We start from the raw sequence: 23,509 nt of genomic DNA on the forward strand, positions 1-23,509 counted from the left end.
CACAAGGGGTCACTCACTCCATACCACCAACAGTCAGAGGATGCCCTGTATTTTTTTTTCTTAATAAATATTGCATTCTCTGATTGGAGAGGAGGGGCAGATGGTGTCATAATCTCCACCTTGCCCAATCAAAGAACACTTTGTATTCATTAACCGGTTGCCGACCGCCACATGTATATGTACGTCCACAGAATGGCACGTACAGGCATATGGGCGTGCATGTACGTCCCCCGCCTTTCCACGGCTCGCGGGTCCGATCGGGACCCCCCCTGGTAGATGCGGCAGTCGGAAACCCGTGGGGAGCGATCCGGGACGAGGGCGCGGGTATTAGTTTCTAGCCGCCCCCTCGCGATCGCTCCCCAGAGCTGAAGAACGGGGAGAACCGTATGTAAACACGGCTTCCCCCTGCTTCACTGTGGCGGCTGCATCGATCGAGTCATCCCTTTTATAGGGAGACTCGATCGATGACATCAGACCTACAGCCACACCCCTCTAGAGTTGTAAACACACACTAGGTGAAGCCTAATTCCTTCAGCGCCCCCTGTGGTTAACCTCCAAACTGCAACTGTCATTTTCACAATAAAGAATGCAATTTAAATGCATTTTTTGCTGTGAAAATGACAATGGTCCTAAAAATGTGTCAGTCACGAAAAAAAATCGTTGATCGCCGCCATTAGTAGTAAAAAAAAAAAAAATTAATAAAAATGCAATAAAAATATCCCCTATTTTGTAAACGCTATAAATTTTGCGCAATCCAATCGATAAACGTTTATTGCGATTTTTTATTACCAAAAATATGTAGAAGAATATGTATCGGCCTAAACTGAGAAAAAAAAATTATATATGTTTTTGGGGGATATTTATTACAGCAAAAAGTAAAAAATATTGCTTTTTTTTCAAAATTGTCACTCTATTTTTGTTTATAGCGCAAAAAATAAAAACCTTGCAGAAGTTATCAAATACCACCAAAAGAAAGCTCTATTTGTGGGGAAAAAAGGACGCCAATTTTGTTTGGGAGCCACATCGCACGACCGCGCAATTGTCTGTTAAAGTGACGCAGTGCCGAATCGCAAAACCTGGCTTGGGCATTTAGCTGCCTAAAGGTCCGGGGCTTAACTGGTTAAAGAAAAAAATACAAGGTGTTCTCTAAATGGTGATGGTGCTGAGCAATGGCCTGTTGTGTTCAGTGTGCATAGGGGAAGCCACTGGAGCAGCACCTGAACAATCACACTCATCACCATATATAGTGGATATGTACATTAAGTCAAGATGGACCAATATAGGTTCACAAAAAAATGTGTGGCAGGGGGAGGGAGCATAAATAATAATGGGTTGTAAACGTTCATGTTTTTCACCTTAATGCATCCAATGCATTAAGGTGAAAAAACATCTGATGATTGCCGGCCCCCCCAGCCCCCCCATTTTACTTACCTGAGCCCTGGAAAGTCCTGCGTCGCGAATGTGCTCCATCTTTACCCGGGCTTCTCAGCTAAATAGATTGATAGCAGCGCAGCCATTGGCCCTGATTACATTCCTAGATGTCCCCCTGTGTGGAGATGCCGCTGATTGTCTCTCCTCGCCACACACTCTGTCAGTGTGAAGCGAGGAGAACCGATTACCGTCATCTCCGTGTTTTCATGTGGCCAGCTGTGATTGGACACAGCCGATCACATGGTTAAGGAGCCACGGACGTGGCTCTTTACAGAGCTCGGGGTCGCACCATGTCCTAGCAACATGGCGCAACTGTGATCGCCGCACTGCACGCCCACACGGGAGTGGCCATTCTGGGACGTCGTCCCAGAACAACAGCCGCACTGCCCTCGCCGTCATCTGACGGTGGGCGGCGGCAACTAGTTAAGGAGGTGGTTACTGGAACATGTCCCCATTGGAAGAGTTCACTGTTCTACAAGGAGAAAGCATTGGAAATGATGTAGCTAAATTTTTCCAGAATTGGGTCACTAATAAAGGAAAATTAAGTTCTGATACAGCTTCAGGTCAAATATGCATCAAAATAATTCAAAATTATGAGGGGGTGCTACACTAATCATCATAAATGTATATTTTTATTGATACCAATAACATAACTTTCCATTTGTTTATTGGCTTTTCATGTAACATTTTCAAGCTCATTCCACACCATTGGACTTTTTCTTCTTGTTTAGCCAAAGACGCAGATAAGTTGCACGTGTAATAATACAATAATAAGGGGCCCAACGCTTGTATCCAAAATATAGGTGGTATGCCTTTCTTACCACTGCCATCATACTGCACTTTTGAGATGCAAAGGTAACCTCACCACAAATGTAGCAGAAGTCTACGTTGCGTTGTTTACAGGGCTGGACTGGGACAAAAATTTGGCCCTGGACTTCATCCAGACTGGCCCACTTTGACAGGTCTCTCCCATGGCCGGACAACTCCCTCACCCCCCCCCCGGCCACCAACCCCCTCTCCCCCTTCACTAGCCGTTCTACTTTATTAGAGTAGAACGGCAGGTACTGGTACTCTTATAGGCAGTACCAGTGGGGAAGCTAGACATTATTTCACCCGGGGCAATGTATCAGTTTGGTGCCCCCCTTTGGGACAAGATTAGGCAGAAGTGAGAAACTCCCAGGCCATAGCTGTTGAGTCAGCTGTCTGTTCCCTTCCCCATGCTCCTCTGTCGTCCCCCCTGCTCCTCTGGTCCTCCCCCTGCTTCTCTGTTCCCCAAAGGTGAGCGCTGCAGGGAGAGAGAGGAGGTGAGCGCTGCGGGAAGGGAGAGACAGAGGAGCGGAGGGGGGCGGCGGTCCCCTGTCACTGAGGCCGGCCCATTGAGCCATCGGCCCACCGGGAAACTTCCTGTAGTCCCAATGGCCAGTCCATCCTTGGTTGTTTACACAGTTTCCAGGCTTCTTGGCTTCTAAAGGAAAATATCACACAACTGTTCCTTGGAAAATTTAGGTAATGACACTTTCACAAGCCACCAGATGTAACTGTATGATGTGTAGATCTGACCAAGACAAATGTACCTTGCAATAAATTACAGTTAAGTAATAATTGTTAGTCTCAAAGTGAAGATAAATTTATACACTTCCATGTGTTACCATTTTTATTGTTCTACCGTACTTTGTTGAGAAGTTACGAAGCATCATGATCATCAGACTCCTCCCCCCCTTGTAGGCAAATCTACTCGCCTGTGTATAGTTCTTTATTGTGAAATATCTTGAAAACATTAGTCAACCAGCACCTTTATCATCTGTTTTCTAATTCATCTAATCAAAATATGTAAGAATTAGCACATTTTATCTTGGATAATTTCCCAAAATTTGTAGACCGGTGTTTCCTTTCTATTCCTCTTCTGGTGAAAACTTAATTTGTTGGATTCTGTTTCACTTTCAGTCCCAATAACCCCAAAACAAATTAAAAGGAGTAAATCTCCCCAGCAGTACACAAATAGAAATAACCTGACAAGGTGTTCTAAGCCTTCATTAACCACTTCAGCCCCGGAAGAATTTACCCCCTTCCTTACCAGAGCACTTTTTGCGATTCGGCACTGCGTCGCTTTAACTGACAATTGCACGGCCGTCAATGCTGTATCCTGGCCTAGGCCAACAATGCCCACGCAGCACTTTGCAGGGGGGCAGCACGAAAAGAGTCCCCGCCGGCTTGCACTACACTGTTAGGCAAATTAGTCTAGTGCCCCATAAATGGACCGCACTTCTTTCGGTATGCAGGCGGCCGGTATTCCATAACTGTGGGGGGGGGGGGGGGTGGGGGCGCTGCTTCTAATTTTGACTGTCCTATTGTCCTGGACCACAAACCTTCCTCACTGTGCTATGTGCTTTGTTTCTGCTGCACTATTGGCATGGTTATATCTTTTTAGTCCTCTCCATCAAATTATCAGAAATTTGTGCTTAAAGTAAAAAAAAAAACGTTTTTTTTTTTCATTTTGGATAGCGTAAGGGAGGGTTATACCCCTGTCAGTTTATTGTTTACCATCCCTGTCCCATTGCAGAGATTTCCCGTCACTTCCTGCCCCATAGCCAAACAGGAAGTAAGAGGAAATCTATGCAAATTAAGGGAATACATTGCCCCCCCCCAGGCCCTCAGAACTAGTGTCCCCACTCAAAAATGTCAGGGCGGGTCTTAAACAGAAAGGGGTGTGGACTTGACAGGAAGGGGTGGGTCATATTTAAATTAGGGGGTGCACGAGTTTAGGCAGGCCTAGGGCAGCACACAACCTAAATACGTGGCTCCCAAACAAAATTGATGTCCTTTTTTCCCCACAAATAAAGCTTTCTTTTGGTGGTATTTGACCACCTCTGTGGTTTTAATTTTTTGCTCTATAAACCAAAATGAAAAAAAAAGCAATATTTTTTACTTTTTGTTATAATAAATATCCCCAAAAAATCTATATATAAAAAAAAATGTCCACAGTTTAGGCCAATACGTATTCTTCTACATATTTTTGGTAAAAATAAATCGCAATAAGCATATATTGATTGGTTTGCGCAAAAGTTAATTAAATTAACTAAATTAGCTCTATAAAACTGCATTGATTACTGTGTAAATGTGACTGGCAGGGAAGTGGTTAACAGTAAGGGGCTAAATATGTTCCCTAGTGAGTGATTCTAACTGTAGGGGGAGGGGACTCACAAGGGGAGGAGACCGATCTGTGTTCCTCTGTACTGGGAACACACATCGGTCTCCTCACCTGACAGGTGAACACACACAGATCCACGGTCCTGCCGTAATTGCAGGCAATTGCGGGTTCCTGGCGGACATCGTGGAGGCCAGGACGTCATACGACGGCCACACAGAATGGGAGATCCCATCTGTGGACGTCATTTGACAATGGGCAGAATGTCAAGTGGTTAATCAATCCAAAAAAAAATAAAGTCCTTGCTTTAGATACACTTTAATAATATATACATGTTTCTCCCTGGCCTCAGTTTCCCTTTAATGAACCTGAATGTGAAGAAACAGGACTTGGAATACTCTGTGCCTAGAGAATTTATATAATGTACATGTATGTTCTAAGTCTATTTCAGCAGCAACTCCAATCTCCTTTTTCTGCCTCCTACTTACTATTGTACTTTAATGTTACTACATCACTTTCTTTTTATATTATGTAGGTCAGATCTGTGGGCGCTTATTAGAAGCTGCAAGGCAGAAGAATTAGGTGAAGCTCTGAACATGTATATTTGTGCACCCTCAGCTACAAATTATATGTCACTAAAGTGGTTGCATAACGAGAGGAAGACAATTATTACAAGAATATTTTTCTAGACTTTTTAATCTGCTTTATGGACATAAAAGGTTAGCAAATGAAAGAGCATGTCTTGTTTTTTTTTTAATGACCTATATTTCTGACTGCAGGGTAAGCACAATAGGCACTGAATGGCATCAAGGGCAGTCCGTTATTGCGCATGGCAGACATAATAAGCAGATAATAGCTATGAATGGAATATGGAACACTGACCTATGTCTTACTGCTGGGCTCCTTCATTCATTTTTTTTTTTCAAGCATCTTTACAAAAAGCTAATTTCTAACCGGAAGCTACAGCTGTTTAAACAATTACACATGAATAGACCGCAGAGTGTTCTGTTAGGTTAAAAGCATCAGCTCCATTATAGCAGGAACCAATTCATTGCTGGTTACAGGCGAAAATAGTAAAACAGTGTTAATTCTAAGAGCAATTAATTGTACATTTGTTTGTGTATACTTAAAGCTGGCCTCTGGCTTCCCTTCGGTCCTGCACAGTTCTACAGTCTTCTCTCCTGTACTGCAATTGCTGACTCTGATTTCACTGCACACTGTAAGCCTCTTACAATATGCATTGGAAACTACAGCAAATCAGATGTACCCACCTTATCATCTAGCCCTTTCCTCTGCAGTCTTACTGTCCCTGGCCCACCCCTTTCATTCACTGGATTTCGGTTCTGTCAATCTTAAGCTGGCTACACATTATACAATTTCCATTTAGATTTACCAAAACCATATAATATGAGGTCAAACCTAAAAGCTTTAAATTTGTATGCAGTTAGGCAGGCCCTTGCACTACATAGTTGAAAGTAAATGTAAAGGAAATTTAACAAGAAGATTATATAATGTGTAGCCAGCTTTAGAGGCTTAGCATCACACATTGGCCTAACCCAGGGCAGCCTTCCTAGAAATTCCCACTCCTCCAGACTGACACCCACCCATCAAAGGCATTTTTGTGTAACCCCTCCGAAGAGCCAGCACACTGTCTTGCATCAGTGCTGAGGGCTACATAGTTACATAGTTAAAGTGAACCAAGTCCATCAGTTCAAAACAGTCCATCCAGTTCAACCTGTGTGGGTGTGTGTATGCATTTATGTCTGTACCACTTCCCATATCTCTATATACTATGTTCTCTAAGATGCCCATCTAATCGGTTTTTCAAAATTATCAACACTTCCCACTGACACCACTGATTGTGGAAGAAAGTTCTACATCTTTACCATTCTGAAAGTAAAGAACCCTTTACACAGTTTAAGGTTATACCCTTTCTCATCCAACTTCAGTGAGTGACCATGTGACCTCTTGAGCGACCTGAGACTGAACAGTTTCCTCTCTTTGCTAGGATCTCCATTTAGATAATTGTATATTGTGATCATATATCCTCTTAGGGCTCTTGAGAGGAATACTGAGATAGGGTATTATAATGTTTTCAGGAAGCTATATACATAACCCTGTCGGCCTCTTCCCACCAGCAATGATCAGCCTTCATTGCAGAGAGAGAGATATTGATGGGGGGAGGCAGAAATAAGCAGATTAAATGTCAGCTTTTAATGTGACACAAATAAGTACACTGCTCAAAAAAATTAAAGGAACACTTTGAAAAACATATCGGATCTCAACAAATGAAAGGATGGCACATCATTTGATGGAAATGAAAAGTATCCACCTACAGAGGGCTGCATTCAAAGACCCCTCGAAAATCAAAGTGAAAAAATAACGCAGCAAGCTAGTCCATTTTGCTTAAATTTCTCAAAATGGTCCTCAGTAGTTTGTATGGCCCCCAAGTGAAAACATCAGGGCATGCTCCTAATGAGATGACAGATGGTGTCCTAGGGGTATTTTCTCCCAGATCTGGACCAGAGCATCACTGAGCTCCTGAACAGACTGAGGTGCAACCTGGCGGCACCGGATGGACCGAAACATAATGTCCCAGAGGTGTTCTTTTGGATTTAGGTCAGGTGAGCTTGGGGGCTATTCAATGGTATCAATTTCTTCATCCTCCAGGAACTGGCTGTATGCTCTCGCCACATAAGGCTGGGCATTGTCATGCACCAGGAGGAACCCAGGACACACTGCACCAGCGTAGGGTCTGACAATGGGTCCAAGGATTTCATCCCGATACCTAATGGTAGTCAGGGTGCCATTGTGTAGCCTGTAGAGGTTTGTGCGCCCCTCCATGGATATGCCTCCCCAGACCATCACTGACCCACCACCAAACCGGTCATGCTGAACGATGTTACAGGCAGCATAAAGTTCTTCGTCTGTCACATATGCTCAGGGTGAACCTGCTCTCATCTGTAAAAAGCATGGGGCACCAATGGCGGACCTGCCAATTCTGGTGTTCAATGGAAAATGCCAATCAAGCTCCACATTGTCTGGCAGTGAGCACTGAGCACACTAGAGGATGTTGGGCCCTCAGGCCACCCCCATGAAGTCTGTTTCTGATTGGTCAGAGCAGTGCTGGTACAAGGCCATTTGGTGCCCAGGGCGAGGATGGCAAACTACGCCCCCCCCCCCCCATGACATTTACTGACAGAACCACATTATTTTTATTGGCACTGCAAAAAAAGTACCTAAATTACAGTTTTCAGTGCCAAACAGTGCAAATATCAACATTTAAACTATAAACATATAGCTAGTTCTATTAGCAATATGTTTAGGTTAAACAAAAGTAAAAAATATTTCACCATTGACATGAACAGAGTTCCCTCTTACATCAGAGCCTGCGGGGATCCCCCTTATAGTGAAAGGAAACTCTTATGTAAAGGGGAACGCTGCAGATCATGATCTAAGGGGGAACTCTGATGTAGAGGGGGCTCTGGTGATTGCTTTTATCAGAGTTCCCACTTAGATCAGGGTCTGCAGACCGAGTTCCCGCTTGCACTGTAAGGGGGAATCCTACAGACTCTGATGTAAAGGGGAACGCCAGTAACTCTGATGTGGGGGGAACTCTGGTGACCAGAGACCACCTTCCATAGAGTAAATACACTAAGGTAAGGGGAGATCACTAATATAGGGGGGGGGGGTGGGCACTGCAAGCTTACCTATTAATCATGGTTACTGATCTTAAAAAAAAAAGCAGCAAGGGGAATAGCAGGAGAGAGAAGGGGGTTGCAGAAAGCAAGGTAGGTGTGTGGGTGTACAGAGCCAGCAGTGGGGTAGGATACTGCCAAACAGAGGGAGTAATAATATACAAGCCAGTATCCTTTCCAGCACCATCCCAGTCCTGACATATGAGCTTGCTGTGGGAGGCCAGGAAAAAGAAAAATCTTTAGGATCAGTCCTCCTGAGTCTCCCGGACGACCGACCTCTTTGTGCAATCTGCAGTGCACAGCCACTCACCGTCCGACTGGCTGGGCAGGTTATAGGCTCACGACAGCAGTCCAACTCCGCCGCATTTTCCTTAGAAGATGTCTGCTGCTCTGTCCACTGACACCAACACGAGGCTCTTCTGTCCATCCACCCTCAGATCCTGCTTTTTTTTAGGTCGTGCGGGTGGCGCGACTGACATCGCGCGGCGCCGGTGTCATTCCTGAGCAATAACATTGTACTGGGGATGCACACAGGGGCGGGGCATACAGTAGGAGGAGTGGCAATGCAGAGAGCAGCCAAGAGCCAGGGGAAACCATTGACAGAGGGAGAGAGGGACGGGAGAGCTCAAGCACATGAAGCCCGCAACTGTCCCGCTCTCCTGTTATAATGTGGCCTCTGCTTGGGAGCGCAGGGGGGATTGGCTGCTCTCGCTACCCTGGGAAAACTGTGGGCAATGCAGGGCTTAAGAGTAGCATGACGGCCCTGACTGCGCCCCCCCTTCCTCCAGTAAATGGTTGCGCCCAGGGCATCCGTCCCTTCTGCCCACCCCTTGTACCGGCCCTGGGTCAGAGACATTCACACCAGTGGCCTGCTGGAGGTCATTTTGTAGGGCTCTGGCAGTGCTCATCCTGTTCCTCCTTGCACAAAGGAGCAGATACCGGTCCTGCTGATGGGTTAAGGACCTTCTACGGCTCTGTCCAGCTCTCCTAGAGTAACTGCCTGTCTCCTGGAATCTCCTCCATGCTCTCGAGATTGTGCTGGGAGACACAGCCACACTTTTCACATATTTATTTATAAAAAAAAAATGAAAACCATTTTCAAATCTCAAGAGGTATGAATATTGTTTTTTAAGGCACTGTATACCTGTTCTGCAAACTATCTCATGGTCCCAAGCTGTGAGTAAAAGACTGTGTCGCTGCTGTTTAAAGGAAGAGAGAGTTGTCCTGTGCGGAATTCTGCCCACGCGTTGGAGTATCTCACATTACCCTTAACCCCCCCCCCCCCTAAGTTTCTACCAGCAAAAAAACGACATAAAAAAGCAAAACAAACCCCTAGAATGTTCAAAGAGCTGGATGGAATGGACTGTTGAAGTGTGCCTGGCTGCCTCTGCACTGTTGTAGGAAAGAACCAGTGAATTACAGTGGCTCCTTCGGGGGTAACGATACACCTCCTATAAAATATTAGTGTTATGTTTCTATTTTGGTGGCACAGGACAGGGGAAGAGGAAGTGAAGGTGAATCTCCCTAGCAGACAGACGTTCTAACTCGCCCATACATCCAAGAAGAAAAGTTTGGCTAAAACTCTACTGTTAGGGCACATATACGTGAACGATTATGATTGTACGCTGCACAGATTAGTGTATTTTTTGTGGTGGATACTCCCAGGTATTTTCATTCAGTTGTAGACACTAGACAGTAAGCCTGTACAAATTAATAACAGGCTGGCACAGTCTATGCCACACATGGAGTAATTACCTGTAGTTAGGGCTGCATGTTCTACAATGGACGCAGACAGTTCAAGCCTAGGATGCTTATTTGCCCCTAACCTCAGGTAAGTGTTCTATGTGTGATTACATGTGAATAGCTGTGTATTGCCATGGACTGTGTCAGCCTGTCATTGATTTGTACAGGCTTACTCTCTGCAGCTGAACGAAAATTATTGACCATACCTGTCACAGAATTACGCTGATCTGGGAGGTGTCTGTCATTTATCATTCATGTGCGTGAGCCATAAATGAATCCTGTGCAAAGACAAATTTACAGGCTACCATCGATGACCTGTCCTTTTGAGAATGCTAGTTGCCTGTCTATCTCTTGACTCAAAGACTCCCCAAGAACTACACTGAGCAAAATTATAAATGCAACACTTTTGTGTAATGATGAGCTCAACGCAAAGATCTATGACTTTTTCTATGTACACAAAAGGCCAGTTTCTTTCAAATATTGTTCACAAATCTGTCAAAGATAATCCATCCACCTCACAGGTGTGGCATATCAAGATGCTGATTATACAGTATGATTATTGCACAGGTGTGCCTTAGGCTGGTCACAATAAAACTCCACTCTAAAATGTGCAATTTCGGGGGTCTGAAAACCAGTTATCTGGTGTGACCACCATATGCCTCATGCAGTGCAGCACATCTCCTTCCCAGGTTGTTGATTTTGGCCTGTGGAATGTTGGTCCATTCCTCTTCAATGGCTGTGTGAAGTTGCTGGATATTGGCAGGAACTGAAACACGCTGTCATTTATGCCGATCCAGAGCATCTCAAACATGCTCAATGGGTGACATGTCCGGTGAGTATGCTGGCCATTCAAGAATTGGGATGTTTTCAGCTTCCAGGAATTGTGTACAGATCCTTGTAACATGGGGCCATGCATTATCATGCTGCAACATGACGTGACGGTCATGGATGAATGGCTCAGCAATGGGCCTCAGGATCTCGTCACAGTATTCTGTGCATTCAAAATGCCATAAAAAAAATGCACCTGTGTTCATTGTCCATAGCATACACCTGCTCATACCATAACCCCACCTCCACCATGGGCCATTCAATCCACAACATTGACATCAGCAAACCGCTCACCCACATGACGCCATACACAATGTCTGCTATCTGTCCTATACAGTGAAACCCAGGATTCATCCATGAAGAGAACAGCTCTCCAAAGTTCTAGACGCCATCAAATGTGAGCATTTGCCCACTCAAGTCAGCTATGACGATGAACTGCAGTCCAGTCGAGACCACGATGAGGACAACTAGCATGCAGATGAGCTTCCCTGAGAAGGTTTCTGACAATTTGTACAGAAATTCTTTGGTTATGCAAACCGATTGTTGCAGAAGCTGTCCTGGTGGCTGTTCTCAGACGATCTTGGTGAAGATGCTGGATGTGGAGGTCCTGGGTTTGGAATGGTGTGGTTACACATGGTCTGCAGTTGTGAGGCCAGTTGGATGTACTGCCAAATTCTCTAAAAACGCCTTTGGAGACGGCTTATGGTACAGAAATGAACATTTAATTCAAGGCCAACAGCTCTGGTGGACATTCCTGCAGTCAGCGTGCCAATTGCACGCTCCCTGAAAACTTGCGACATCTGTGGCATTGTGCTGTGTGATAGAACTGCACATTTTAGAGTGGCTTTTTATTGTGGCCAGCCTAAGGCACGCCCGTGCAATAATCATGCTGTCTAATCAGCATCTTGATATGCCACACCTGTGAGGCAGGTGGATTATCTTGGTAAAGGAGAAGCGCTCACTAACACAGATTTAGCCCAGGTTCACACTGGGTACGTTTTGCTTCGATTTGAGATGCGATTTCACATGTGAAATCGCATCTCAAATCGGCGGCATTTTCCGGCAATTGTCGGCAATGACACCGTCCTAATCGGTGCGACGCCGCATCTGCGGCGCTGCACCGATTTCAAAAAGTAGTTCTTGTACTACTTTTTGCGATTTCTGGCCGCGATTTACATTGACATCTGTGCAGAAACCTGCACAGATGTCTCTTAAATCACGGCCGAAATCGGGACTGCCGGCGGGAGTGAAATTGTGCGAGTTCAGCTGAACTCGCACGGCTTCACTCCCGCAGCCCAGTGTGAAACAGGGCTGAGACAGATTTGTGAACCATATTTGAGAGAAATTGGCTTTTTATGTACATAGAAAAAGTTGTAGATCTTTAAGTTCAGCTCATTATAAATAGGGCCAAACACAAACAGTGTTGCGTTTATAATTTTGCTCAGTGTAGAATGCAGCTTGTGAAGTCAGAAGAAAGGCAGAATTCCAGATCTGCATACTTTCTCTCTGCATACATGCTCAGAATGGTTTTAAAGCGGTAGTTCACCCACAATCCCATGATTTTACCATCGAGACAGGCATTGTAGCGCGAGATACAGTATGCCTGTCCCGATTTTTTTAACCCCGTACTCACCTTGTAGTCGTCCATCGTAGATTCCGGCTCCCGCGGGGAATGGGCGTGCCTATGGAGAGGGAGGATGATTGACGGCCGGCCCTGGCACGTCACTCTCCCCGAAGACAGCCGGAGTAGGTCTCGGCTCTTCACGGCGCCTGCGCACAGGCTATGCGCACGCGTCATGAAGACCAAGCCTATTTCGGCTATTTCCGGAGAAGCGTGACGCGCCAGAGCCGGCCGTCAATCATCCTCCGTCTCCAGAGGCACGCCCATTCCCCGGTATCTTCGATGGACGACTACAAGGTGAGTATGGGGGGAAAAAATTCGGGACAGGCATACTGTAGCTCGCGCTACAATGCCTGATTTTAAGGTAAAAAAAATTTTTTCCCGTCGATAGGGTGAACCCCCGCTTTAAGCCTCTGGATCAGCATAGCAGCCCAGTTGCTAACATCTTCAAAAAAAAATTCAGTAGTGGCTGCCCCTTTATTTTTTTAGTACAGGTTTTAATTATTTACTCTTGAAGAATTCCCACTTCAAATATCATTTTAAAGGAAATACTAAGGCCCCATACACACGATAGAATCCATCCGCTGAAAAATCCCAGCGAATGGGTTTCAGCAGATAGATCCTATGGTGTGTACAATCCAGCGGATCTGTTTCCGCGGATTTGTCTCCCATGCGATGGATTTCCAGCAGATAAATATTTGAAGACATGTCTTCAAATCTATCCGCTGGAATCCATCCCAACAGATTGATCCGCTGGTCTGTACAGACTCACCGGATCAATCCGTCCAAAGGGATCCCCCGCATGCGTCGTAATGATTCGACGCATGCGTGGAATTCCTTATATGACTGCGTCGCGCACGTCGCCGCGTCATCATCGCGGCGACGGCGCGACACGTCATCGCCAGAGGATTTCGGCGCGGATTTCGATTCGATGGTGAGTACACTCCATCGCATCAAAATCCGCGCAAATCCTCGAGAGGATAAATCCTCTCGTGTGTATGGGGCCTTACAGTTTTTTGGGGAACAAAAGGAATAAAATATAAATAAAATTCAAAATACATCAACTTGATATAAATAATCTTATGGGGGGGGGGGCTATTGCATTTACAGTTTTTAATAAATAGATAAGTACAATATTCACAATACCTTTCATAACACATTAGTGTGAATGGGTCATTATATATAGTTTTTATTGAATAAAGCAGCAGGTAAAGGTAGCACAAAGTACAATCCAACTGCTTTTATTGCAATTCAGCTTTCTGCATTGACATTCTATTTTAATGTGTCATTCCAGGAATCATACCAACTGTACACAGAATTTGATCTTTTGTTATTTGATTGTACAGAATTCTGAAAACCTTCATACTGTGATGTCGAAGGTCACATGCTATTGTTCCCAATTTATTTTTAATTATCTTACTACTTGACCCTGTGTATGTCTAAAGAATTTATATAGTGAATCTGTTATATACACAGTGACTTAGAAAGCCTTTTTGTATTTTTTTCATAAAAGCAGAGATAAATGGCAGCATCAAATACATCATCATTACAATGTTCTGTATATTTACATTCACAATGCTTATTATTTGTGTGCTTAATTAGAACAGTGTTTTTTTATTATTTTTCTTTCCTTTTGTAACACTGTTATATGTTTCAGGGGGAAAAAATAGCAACTCTATAACAAAATCAGTATCCCTGCAATCTTACCATAGGGGTTAAGGAATCCAACAAAAAGCCTATGAAAAGTACGCTGTTTGTATATGTATACGCATGCAGCCATTAGTGCTTTCAGAAACACATTTTATTCCTAAATAAATGTATGAAACAAACATATGGTAGGCTTATAGAGTAAAAGCCCAGTTTCTATAACAGCCACTTGAAATGCTATTTGTGTTTTTCCCCTAGAGAGCAGTGTACCAATATGGGCCTTACCTTGTCTTAATGGATTTTTTCACCAAATAGTAAATGACTGCTTGTAGAAACAAGCCCCTTAAAACGCAGTTCCATTCAAAAAAATTACTTGGATTTTTGTTATAGTTGTCAGAACTAGTTGCCCATTCCTGTTTTGTGGTTGGTATATAAGAATGCTCACTGTTGTCAGCTGAAACGGGTAATGAAAAACAGGCCAACAAGGCACTTCCAGATCCTCTCTGATAATAACTGCTTCATGTCTGGGCTGCAGTGGCTTTTGGATATTGAATAGCCAGGGTGGATTATTGGTTCACCACTTGTATTAACTATAAAAAACAATCTGTTCACCCAATGTATTATTATACCAAGAACCTCAATAACGATGACTAGTATATATTGTATTTCTCTAAATCTATGATATAATGTTTTGTACCCAATAAAAAAGTTTGTAAACTAAAAAAAAAAGAATAGCCAGGGTGGATGATGCAGTAGTATCAGTGCCGTGACACTCTAAAGTCCAATTGAGGCATCTGTCTTAGGCATTGCTCATGGTGGTGTGGTGGGAGGCACTGAGACTGGAATGTGCATAGTAGACATTCTGTCCTCAGTGCAAGTTCAGTCCTGGGCCGCCTGCATCATAACAAGCAATGGTGTTGTGCAGTCCAACCACCTGCCTGGCCTGCCAGCATCCTAGCAACTAGTGAGGATGGGTGTATGTGGGACTTGGAAGGTAAAATTCATTCCAAGTAAGGCTGCCTACAGCCACGAAAAGTAGTACCCAGTGACCTGATCCGCCATGTAGGGCCAGCTTATGGAAGAAGGAAGATAAACCCATAGCTGAGGAACATAAGGGTTCTAAGCACTACTCTATTCATGTTATTAAGGGCTTTACATGCACATATCAGTATGCTTCAGCTTCATCAAATGTGTTCATTATTTTGCTTACAATTCTTGATAATGATGTTTATACCAAGTTTTAAATAATAAGAATATTCACACTTCTCAGGCTTGATGGAAGGATCACAATAGCATAACCCATTTGTAGACAAAAAGCTTTTCTATAATGGATGAATATTACAGTACTACCTCTGCTTTAAAACTGCTTCTGTTCTAACTGCATTCTAAGTCCCATCCTACATGGCTGTGTAAAAAATTTGACAAGAAATGGTCACCTTTTATCGACCAATGCCTGACGTCCCTTGTTATTTATAGAAAAGGACTGCTCAACAAATGGAAGTCTCTCTCCAGCCGCAGCCTCATCTAACATTTTATCGGCTTCATAAGTAACCTCCTGCTATGTGGATTACATGAGTAGATTTCAATTTATTCTAATTCTTTGTGTTAGTAATTTATACAGGATGATGAGATCACTGGGTTTAGTTTTTTCCTTGTATTTGTTATCTGCTGATACTAAGGTTTTTGTCTTGGGCAGCCGCGAGGGGACGGTGACCTACTGTCCCCCCTCGGCCTCCCTCCCTATGATTCACATTAGCACCTCTATTTTCCATCTTTTTCATTTCTCTTCTCTGGTCATCTTTATCGTGTTGCTAACGGTGTCTTCTTCCTTCTTATTTCCTCATCCTCCTCTTTCCCCCCGAACTTTTTTCTTTTATTTTCTCTTTATCAAAAATAGAACAATTGTATTGTCTGGTCATCCATGCTTTTTTACAGCCTTATTTGCACCTATTTATGGGTTGCTTTGCTTGCAATCTTGTCTTTCATGTTGAAGCTTTCTCAATAAAATATTATATATATATATATATAAAACTGCTTCTGTTCTTAGACAACAGTGTATGAGGACACTTTATAAAGATAGTTTATTAATATACACATAATGTGCTGCTTCTAAGAATCTGGGTTCAGTAATTGTTAATTGTAAATGTTATATTACACAAAAGTCATGCTCACAGTGGAAGATTTTCATTGTGCTTTATGTGAAATTGAGATACAAGCAGCCTTATTCAATGGAGTTTTTTTTTATTATTAAGCACTAGGGATGAGCCAACCCCCCCCCCCCCCCGTTCGGTTCGCACCAGAACCTTCGAACGGGCCGATCGTTCGCGCGAACCTTTAGAACCCCATTGACGTCTATGGGACTCGAACGTTCGAATTCATAAGTGCTCATTTTAAAGCCTAATATGCAAGTTATTGTCGTAAAACGTCTTTGAGAACCCGGGTCTTGCCCCAGGGAACATGTATCAATGGAAAAAATGTTTTAAAAACTGTAGTTTTTTCAGGAGCAGTGATTTTAACGATGCTTAAATAAAAAAAATGAAAAATTCCTTTAAATATTGTACCTGCTGGGTGTCTATAGTATGCCTGTGAAAACGTCTTTGAGAACCCGGGTCTTGCCCCAGGAAACATGTATCAATGGAAAAAACATTTTCAGGAGTCCTGAAAAAAAATTACCGTTTTTAAAACTTTTTTTCCATTGATACATGTTCCCTGGGGCAAGACCCGGGTTCTCAAAGACGTATTCACAGGCATACTATAGACACCCAGCAGGTACAATATTTAAAGGAATTTTCCATATTTTTTTTTTATTTAAGCATCATTAAAATCACTGCTCCTGTGAAGTGGCACGTGTTTAAAACTGTCCGTGCACAAAATGAGATTACTATAAGAAAAAAGTAATTTAAAACTGCTTGCGGCTTTAATGTAATGTCTGGTCCCTGCAATATGGATGAAAATCATTGCGAAAAATAGCACAGACACAGACAGTACACACACCACGTAGCTTTAGGTGCAAACTACAGAGCACACGGCCAGTACATACCAAGTAGCTTTAGGTGCAAACTACAGAGCACACGGCCAGTACACACCAAGTAGCTTTAGGTGCAAACTACAGAGCACACGGCCAGTACACACCAAGTAGCTTTAGGTGCAAACTACAGAGGACACGGGCAGTATACACCAAGTAGCTTTAGGTGCAAACTACAGAGGACACAGGCAATAAACCACGTAAGAATACTGCAGCTAGCACAATCACCTGCCTGCCAGTAAATTAGGAAGAACTGATCTAGCTTAACTATACAGTGTATAAATATATAATTTAAAAACTTATATATAAGTATATAAAAATATATAATTTTAAAACTTTTTTTCCATTGATACATGTTCCCTGGGGCAAGACCCGGGTTCTCAAAGACGTATTCACAGGCATACTATAGACACCCAGCAGGTACAATATTTAAAGGAATTTTCCATATTTTTTTTTTATTTAAGCATCATTAAAATCACTGCTCCTGTGAAGTGGCACGTGTTTAAAACTGTCCGTGCACAAAATGAGATTACTATAAGAAAAAAGTAATTTAAAACTGCTTGCGGCTTTAATGTAATGTCTGGTCCCTGCAATATGGATGAAAATCATTGCGAAAAATAGCACAGACACAGACAGTACACACACCACGTAGCTTTAGGTGCAAACTACAGAGCACACGGCCAGTACATACCAAGTAGCTTTAGGTGCAAACTACAGAGCACACGGCCAGTACACACCAAGTAGCTTTAGGTGCAAACTACAGAGCACACGGCCAGTACACACCAAGTAGCTTTAGGTGCAAACTACAGAGGACACGGGCAGTACACACCAAGTAGCTTTAGGTGCAAACTACAGAGGACACAGGCAATAAACCACGTAAGAATACTGCAGCTAGCACAATCACCTGCCTGCCAGTAAATTAGGAAGAACTGATCTAGCTTAACTATACAGTGTATAAATATATGTACAACACCTGGGATGTATATATATCCTCTACACACTGTAACATTAACTGACTAGCCTGCCTGCTCTATCTACCTGCAAAAAATAACACTCTCTCTGTCTCTCTCTGTTCTCTCTTAACCGCCGCAACACACTACAAAAGGTCGACCTGCCGGTGGCGTTTTATAGTGTGGGGCGTGTACTAAACCCTCTGAGCCATAATTGGCCAAAGCCACCCTGGCTTTGGCCAATTATGGCTCTCCATTTTTTGCAAGCTGTGATTGGCCAAGCATGCGGGTCATAGTGCATGCTTGGCCAATCATCAGCCAGCGATGCCGCAGTGAATTATGGTCTGTGAAACGTAACTCGAATTTGGCGCAAACGGCCCAAAACGTTCGTAATTTGATGAACGATTGAACACGATGTTCGAGTCGAACATGATGAAGCTCATCCCTATTAAGCACTGATATTCAAAGAAGACCTGTGTGACAGCTCACAGGTTCATATAAAGTAAGTGCTGAATAGTAGGTACATTGTAGTGCCTGGTTACACCTGTGTAGAAGAATAAGTTCTCTTTGCTGGCTTGTTGAGAGACCTCTCTCTTACTCCAGCGTACCTTTTGGTGCCCAAAATACTTGTCGCCAGGCCTTGTGGTGGTTGAAATGGGGGTGTATTCCTATAGCTATGCAAATACTGACTTTTTAAAAAAAGGGTCCATGTGGTTCTGGCAGAAAGCTTTTTAATAATTGTATGGCTAATTAACTAAACACCCTTGTAATAGGAAATTGTCAGGAGTGATGTGTGCCACATTGGGTATGCAGGTAGACCTGTGTCAGTTTCTATTTCAGAGTGAAATACTATAGAAACTAGGGCAGGCCTGGATATAATTCACAGAGGAAATACAGCAGTTTTCAATAAAGAGAACTGCCATAGGTTCTCACCAGTTGTGACCTTGTCATATGGGATATGAGATTTCAGCAGACAGCTCACATCCCTCTCTCTGCTTGTGCAGTTATTACACTACTCAAGCAGAGCCTGCAGGGTTAACAACCCTACTCCTTCCTCCCACTTTGAGCTGGGTGTAAGAGTGGGGAGACAGGCATAGATATTGGAGCATGCAATTTCAGCTCTCTATTCTTTGTGCTGTGTCTGTCAGACAGGGCAGAACAGAGAACTGATTGCTCCTAATTAAACAAAGGGACTTGCACCTCTTTGCTAATTAAAAGCAGCAGTTTCTCCATTCTTATGTTTAGAAGAGTGGCGCAAGCTTGTGCTTGCACCTCTCTTTGCAAATTCTTCCCTTTATCTTTTATACATCGTTTTTTTTCAGGACAGATATAAAAAATGCATTTTCCTCTCATCTCTCCCAAAGCAATGCTTACGTAATTTGTGCACCCCCCCCTCATATAATTACCCAAAAATAGAATAAAAAAAGTCTGCTTATTACATTTATATCACATTGGTGAAACTTTTAAGTGACTGCAGAATATTGAAACTCAAAGTAAACATATGCATCTTACTTTAGATCTTTATTCCCCTTTCTATGCTACTTTACAAAGCACACAAGAGAAAAAAATGGTTACCATAAGGTGTTAGTGTGATATTAAGAAAAACATGAAGTTTAGTTAAAAGGAACACATATTACCTCTTGATAAAGTCACGCGTGCAGTGACGAAACACATCAGGGTGGAGAGTATGACGCCGTCGCTTAGGGTCAGGAAGCAGACACCTAGCTGCTGGGGACACAGGGCCAAGGATGTGTTGATATTTGAGTGATTCTTGGGGAGTCCATGCCCCCACTGTTCAGGGTGTACTACCTGTGTGCACCAGGAATCGTGCATTATTTTTTGTGAGTGTAACCTTTTTATCTTGCATTAGATAACAGTGTTTTCATACTGTTAAACACTATGTAAGCTCTTTTCTTAACCCTATCTACATGAGGGATAACGTAAAAGGGAACAGGATCTTAGAACTAACATTAGGTGAAAATTACTGGATAGATACCCCTAGGGGGAAGGCGCAACTAGATCCAATCCGAGGGTCGCCCTGGGAGGTAAGCGCATAGTATGATCAATGGAGGGCACTTTTGTGTGCTTAGTAGCATATAACTATCACTGGACACTTGTAATAGTGGACACTTAAGCACTTTCAACACACATGATGATCAAAGGACTTAATGTATACTGCTTAAAGTGCTTTATCACTTTCTAAAGCTAATAGCTTTGTATGGACACTTGTACTGTTTAATTGGTTGACTATCTTAGCACGTGGATTATATGTTTGCACAGTGGGCCAGATTCAAGAAGCACTCATTTACATTAGGCAGCCTTACGCCCGGCTGTTTAGCATATCGCCCGCGCAATTTACGGAGCTACTGCTCCGTGAATCGCTGGGCAAATCGAAATATTTGCGTGGGCGCAGAGAAAAATCTTTGCTCTTTGCCCACGCAAATATTGCTCCAATCTACCTGAATCTGGGCCAGTCTGTTTAGACCCCTTATGGGGTCATTGCATTATCAAGTGTACATTTTATTAAAATTGTATTTAGTGTTTTTACTTGGATTATATGTGTATATACACAGTGGGAGGAAATCAGGTGAGGTAGCGCTTCACTGCTATTTGAAATATTTGTCTTTATATGTGGGAACACAATTAGTGCTGAGAAGCAACCTCAGTATTATTATTTTTAGTATTCTGTAGCATTCTTTCACAATTAATATTAGAACACACATAGCAGAAGTCACATTCACTTTATTACATATTAGCATGACGACTTTCTTTTACAGGTTTGCTATCAATAAAAATTTCAACAGCATTACATTCACTAGCATGAAATTTTAAACTTGCGCAGTAAATACACATGTCATCCAGATCATTAGACATTGTCATATTGGGATGTTTTTTCTCTTTATGATAGAGCAAGTGTGCACCTGATTATGGCAGTTTTCCATATAGCAGATTCCCACCAGGTGTGAACTTTTGCTTGGGATGTGAGCTCTCAGTAGATAGCCTGCTATGATCAAGAGCATTCCTGTTGAAACACGTCAATGCATTTTCCTACCTGTTGATCTGTGCTTGTCCGTGCACTTGGATTGTATGGATTTACAATGAAGCATTTTGTATCTTTCACTTTCTGGAGTGCAGTCATCTCTCATTACTTGTTAGATAGCTCACATTCCTTTATATGCGTGTGCAGGTATTACACTTTAAGAGCAGAGCCTGCAGGGTTAGCACCCTGACCCTCCCTCTTCTCTCCCGCTATGAGCTGAGGTGGGTGCGGGGATGGTAAAGAGATCGGAGTTTACAGCTCCAGCTCTCATGGTCTTTGTGTGCTGCCTGTCACAGCCACAGCGGTAACAGAGAACTGATCACTACTAATTAAAATAAGTTTAAAAGAGTGGTGGAAGTATTGTGCTTTACACAACTATTAGTCAATTCATCCCATTTGGGGTTAATTTACTAAAGGCAAATAGACTGTGCACTTTTGCAAGTAAAGTTGCACTCTGTAAATGCAGTTGCTCCAGAGTTTAGTAAATGAGCAGAAGCTCTGTTGACTTCAATCGTCCAATTATGTGCAAGCAAAAATTCATTTTTTTTTATTTTCCTTGCACCTGATGGGGTACTTACAAAGTGAAGCCTTACTTCATTTACTAAGCTCTGGAGCAACTGCACTTGCAGAGGGCAACTTTGCAAAGTGCACAGTCTATTTGCCTTTAGTAAATCAACCCCAGTGTGTCTACTATTTAGATCTTCACTCAGAATATTATTTTGACCACTACAGGAACATTGAGGAAAATGAAGAATGCCATTACTAGCTATTTGTCTATCTGCCATGCTAAGTTAACATGGCAGCCTAACAAGATTTTTTTTCAGAAAGAGGTCAGCAATGGCATCCTATATATTTTGCTCAGTGCTGTTGCCCTTTAAGTTGAGTTCCCTGTACTCCAATCTTACAAAGGTCACTAGGAATGTGCTTCCTAAATGTGCTATATGACTTCCCCTCTATGCTTGTCATGTATCTCCTTCCAAAGTAAGTTTAGATTTTATTTGTGGCTGCAAGAAACTTCTCAGTAATGGGGGTGAAGCTCAAACACGTGCATGTGTATATATATATATATATACTGACGGTGTCAGTAGAGCAGTGGACGGTGTCAGTAATTTATTTTTATTTCTTTATTGTCTTTAGGAGCCGTTAGGGCGCTTTACTGAAATATCAGAAGTTTACACAAAGGGATTCTACGCCACACGGGGTGATTAGGGTGTGCCCAAGCACACCTGGCACAGCCTGTGGGCATGCCTATGTTAATGACATATTTTGCAGCAGATTTTCTGCGTGTGAAAGAGATCAATGTGTCTACAATGGGTGTGCTTGGAAAATGCTTTCCTGCATCACTAGCTGGGTTATACAGATAATCAGATTAACAACAAAGGAGAATGTAGAGTACAATTGAACTACCACAGTGACTGGATGAAAATCTAGTACTAAGCAGATATAATGTTCAGTTTTGACTTGCATGTACCTTTAAACTTACAAACTAACATATTTTTCCTGGACGACACAGCTGGTTGTGAAGTATTCTATTATATATTGGCAACGCTGAGTTCATTATAAGGCACTGGTGCATCCATGTCTCATGCACTGTGGCAAAGATTTTGGGATTGATTTACTAAAGGCGAATAGGCTGTGCTCTTTGCAAAGTGCAGTTGCTCTAGAGCTTAGTAAATGAGCAGAAGTTCTGCTGACTTCCATCATCCAATCATGTGCCAGCAAAAATGCATTTTCTTTTTATTTTCCTTGCACGTGATTGGGTACTCTTTTCAAAGTGAAGCTTTACATCATGTACTAAGCTCTGGAGCAACTGCACTTGCAGAGGGCAACTGCACTTTGCACAGTGCACAGCCTATTTGCCTTTAGTAAATCGACCCCATTGTCTTGTGCTTACTTACTAAATCTGTCAGTACTCATACAGAACTGACAGTTTCAGCTCTACAATGTAGATCTGAATGGTACCTACACTTATCTTTAATTGTATTCTTGTACAGCCTGGGTGCCTGCTTTTTAGGTCCTGAAATAGCAGGTTTCAACACTGCCTGGTAATGTCCTAGGAACTTGCTAAAATTGACCAAGCAATGCTGAACATTGGATGCAGTTGTAGTAATTTCTGAAATCAGTTAAACTTTGGCCTGCTTTGTTTATAAACCTGCTGTGGCAAGGGTTAATAATGACAGCTACATTGAGAGAAATACATATGAGCCCACAGTTTACATATTGTAATTACTCATTCAATGCAACGTGCAGCTAACCACAAACCTTGATACTATATCCAATTGTGAACATCTGATACAGACCTTTTCTGATTGTCTGCATAATCAAGATATGCAATTGGTTAGAGTCGGTTCACACTGGGGCAACACGACTTCCAGCGCGAC

Source organism: Rana temporaria, chromosome 4, assembly GCF_905171775.1.
Source record: "Rana temporaria chromosome 4, aRanTem1.1, whole genome shotgun sequence".
NCBI lineage: Eukaryota > Metazoa > Chordata > Amphibia > Anura > Ranidae > Rana > Rana temporaria.